The sequence below is a fragment of the Lolium rigidum genome, chromosome 6 (genome assembly GCF_022539505.1).
Source record: "Lolium rigidum isolate FL_2022 chromosome 6, APGP_CSIRO_Lrig_0.1, whole genome shotgun sequence".
NCBI classification, from domain to species: domain Eukaryota; kingdom Viridiplantae; phylum Streptophyta; class Magnoliopsida; order Poales; family Poaceae; genus Lolium; species Lolium rigidum.
In genome coordinates this window covers 238643877-238648198 of record NC_061513.1, presented here as the reverse complement: position 1 = coordinate 238648198, position 4322 = coordinate 238643877, and positions in this window count along the sequence as shown.

The following is a 4322-nucleotide window of genomic DNA, read 5'->3' as shown; positions in this document are numbered from 1 at the left end:
AGAAAAAAGAGAGAAGAAAACCCATAAATATGACACTATGTATCTCTTTCTCTCTCCAAAAAGCATGCTTTTAAGGCTTAAGATCCCACTTCCTGAAGAGGAGGCTGCCTCCTCATCCGAACCTACTTTGGACCACCCGAACCTAGTTAAAGGTGTGAGGCAGTAGCTCTAGGGCAGTGCATTGGGCATGCCCTAAGAAGACCTCAAGCAACGCAAGGGCGCATTCGCTGGTGCGTTTGAGAAGACGCATCAACGCAGGGTCGCTGCCAGGCAGGTCAGACGAAATGTCTGTCAGACGCGAGCGGACGTTTACAGACGTCCGCAGAGACGGATCCGAGGCGCATATTTGTGCTAGATTTGCGTCTCCGCGGACGGCACAATCACTTTGCGTCGCTCCACTGGAGGTGGTGCCAGATGCATTTCCAGTCACGGCGGACGAAAACGCTCGCTGAGCGACTGTTTGCGTCGCGCCGCTGGAGATGCCCTAAGGACATCTCCAGCGGCGCCGATGTATTTTACTGTCCGCGAGCGTCCGTTTGTCCCGCCGCGGACGCTAAAATGATCGTTTTTGTCCACGCGTTCGGTTGCGTCTAGAGGTAGCTCAAGCGGGACGACCCATTTTTTTTACTTGTATTTTTTCCTCTTCTCCATTTAAACATATCCAAATATTACATATTGGAACATGATTTTACACAAACTAATTCCTAGTTTGTAATATGGTTTACACAAACTAATGCATAGTTTGAACCATGGTTGACACAAATAAAACATGTAAAAAACAAAACTAGTTGTGTTGATTTCCGTATGTTCGCTGCCAAGAAAGAACACTTGAGGGCACACCCAGTCACCCAAACTAGAAAATCCAGCTGGTGATGGTGCCCCTGTTGGTTCTTCCGAGGAAGAACATCCAGAAACCTTCACTACTGACTTCAACTGGCCTGTAGCCATATTCGCTGCAAAGAAATAACACTCTAAGTTCTAACTATCGGTGTCCGAGCCGGATTCGCCGGTGTGGTAGTGCCTGCGGCACGCTGTGTCGTCGAACACCTTGACGATCATCTAGCCGTCACCCTCGTAGAGGAAGGTGAGCTTGCAGTCGAGCTCGAGCTCGAGGTCGCGGGCGAACTTGTCCCACCCCGTGTGCAGGTACATCTTGCCTGGCCGTCGAACAAGACCTCGACATTCCACCGGTAGAAGTTGCAGCTGGCCTCCCGTAGCTGCAACTGCGCCGGCTCGACGAACTCGGCGAACTTGTCCGGAGCCCCTTGATGTCGAGTGGATCGTCGTCGATGCAGCGGTCCTCCTGCGAAGACGAGGAGGGTGCAGGCGGCGGCGACCCTGGTGTCGTAGCTCGGCCCCGGGGGCGCCCAGGCTCGCGGCCTCGTGGGCCTGGCTGCATCGTAGGAAGAGCTAGGCGACGCTACGGTGGAGCTTGTGGCGGCTAGGGTTTGCTTGGATGAGTGGATGAGGAAGAAGAACGCGCGTCCTCTTTATATAGGCCGGAGGCAGGAGACGGCCGCGGGACGCGTGGCGTCGCCATTAACTTCGTTGGCGGAGGTGGGTGGCAACCGCTCGGCAGCGAAGGCATCGCCATTAACGTGGCGCAGACTGTCGAAGCGACGCAGCGGGGCCAGTCGCTTGCGCGCCTGAGAAGAAGAATCGACGCAGGGTCGCTGCCAGGCTGGCCCGACGAAACGTCCGCCAGATGCGAGCGGACACTTTCCGTGTCCGCGCAGCGTCCGCAGAGACGCAGCCGAGGCGCATATTTGGGCCAGGTTTGCATCCCCGCGAACGGCTCGAACACTTTGCATCGCTCCGCTGGAGGAGGATCCAGACGCATTTTCGATCAGGCGGACGCCCCTAACTTTTGACTACGGGTTACAAGATTAAAGTTTGTTTTGGATTTTTGCCTTTGGCGTCTCTCTTTTTTGACATGAAAGAGAGACTTTTCAGTTCGTCGGCTAGTGCATGCAGCAAAGCAAAGAGATCCTGACCTTTTGCCATCTCTCTTTCGCGGTTGCAGTTCCGGTGATACGGAGCAGAGGGTGCAGCGCAGCGGTGCCAGCTTTCCCATGGATGGACAATTGGGCATGGACTGGTCGCCTAGACGGTCAAGCAGCGTGTCGCGCGTACGCGGTTATATGTTGTGTCGCGTCCATCTTGCGTCAGAGGCTGGTGCCTTGGCTGAGGAGATCGAGATCTTTTATTACTCATACATGGCTTGGATACTTGGATTGCATGAATAAAGTTCTAATACTAGTGTGCACGAAAATTTAATTCGGCTCCAGGGTGCTATGCTCCATCCACCAAAAAATTATATTTTGAAATGTTGAAAAATTTGGATAAAAAATTCTACATGTACATCTCCATAATATATATACGTGCGTTCATCAAGTTTTATAAAAACCAATATTTTGTGTGGTCTATATAAAAAATAGAAAAATTATCTTGTGAAAGCATTATTTTTAGCACTGAATTTTGTCTTTTTTGCACACGTCACATGATAAGTCAATTTTTTATGAAATGACTTTTTGAGCACGATGTAAGTCCGAACTTTTATTTTCAATTTTTTTTAAATTAAAATATATGTAAGATGCATTTCGAAATATAGGGAGCATATACACCCATGTTCAGCGCTAATTTCTCCTTTTGCCATTTTGACCAACAAAAATACGTTTTTGCTCCGAGTGGAACAAAGCACAAATTTTCTTTCTTTAGTAAAGATGACGAAACTATATAATCATACAAACTCCTCAAAACTTTTTTACAATAATATTTGTGTATGTATGTGTAAGCAATAGTATATTGGTTTATGTGTGTACAAATAACTCCGGATTCTTACAAGTTCTAGACGGTGATACAATTTATATATTTTTTCACATAACATTTTAACATTTACATGAGTAATTTTGTAATTGCATTTAACTTGAATTTTTTCTTTCCATCACATAAGCATGTGATACCGGGAACCATCTCCTCACTCCTCGCAAGTGTATTTTGACTAACGTTTTCCTTGCTACGATAGAAAACATTTAAGGTTCCTGCTTAAATTGCAGGAGCTCAAGAGGTAGGTATAAGGGCATGAGCAATGGAGGCAGCTGTCCAATTAAGATTGGATAAAACTTTTGACATATGCATGTCATGTTATGGTCCCATTAATATATCTTTCTCTTAAAAGCTGATTTGGTTTTTCTCTTTCTCTCTCACATTTTCACTCAGTTTTTACTTTATGGCTGAAGAGACTGCCTCCTGATGAAGAGGCTACCTCCTCATCCGAACCTACTTTGGACCACCCGAACCTAATTAAAGTTGTGAGGCAGTACCTCTAGGGCAGCGCATTGGGCATGCTGTCAACACCCGGATTTTTAAGTCCGGATGCCTATTATGTCATACATCGCAATCCCAGGAATGTTGTTGTTGCGAGGCATAATAGTTAAGTATCACAGTCATCATTCATTACAAACCATAAGGTCTTACATTTGGAATCACATCATCCATATTACACGAATAGTTGATCTATTGATCAACGAACAAACACGAGTTCATAGCGGAAGCGTAAGATACAAGGACTCTCTAGTCCACAGGCCAACGCTTGACGTCGGAAGACTCCTAGTTGTCGTAGGCATCCTGCTGGTCTTCACCTTGATAGTTCTGCTCGTCTTCATACTCTGGCCATTTGAATAGCCAGGGACAAAGCCGTGAGTACGTTGAGTACTCGCAAACTAATACTATTGTAAGTGCTATTTAGTTCTAGTAGGGGTACTAAGCTCTAGTTTGATTTGCATAAAGCCAGTTTTAGTTCATAAGCAGTTTAATAAAAGACTCAACTTTGCTAACTAACTCAAGTGGGAACATTAGTGTCATTCCCACAACTCTGTTGTGATTCAAAATCAAGTCACCCTTCACCATTCAACCTTTTCAAGATACTTTGATACCGGAAACTGTATGGCCTTTCCAACCGTCCGTAACCGTGGACACGGCTATTCGAATAGGTTTACACTCGCAGAGGTTGCACACTTGTGCCACAACATTTGATTACATCCGTCGGGAATAATCCCGAATCATCGTAACTCAGCACGCGGATCATCAACCTTAACCTTTCACTTATATATCCTAGTATAGGCACCTCTCCCCATGAGCTTGGCCTCCCAGTGAAGACAAACCGTCAGCTCGGGAACTGCATAGGGCTTGGCCGTACAATTCACCTCAATTCACATCATTTCTCAACAACGGAGGCAGCCTCGGCGTAACCCCTATGATGCTTGTTCAGAGGGAACCCATACTAAGACACACAAACTTCCAGCTAAGCCCTACCCATAATC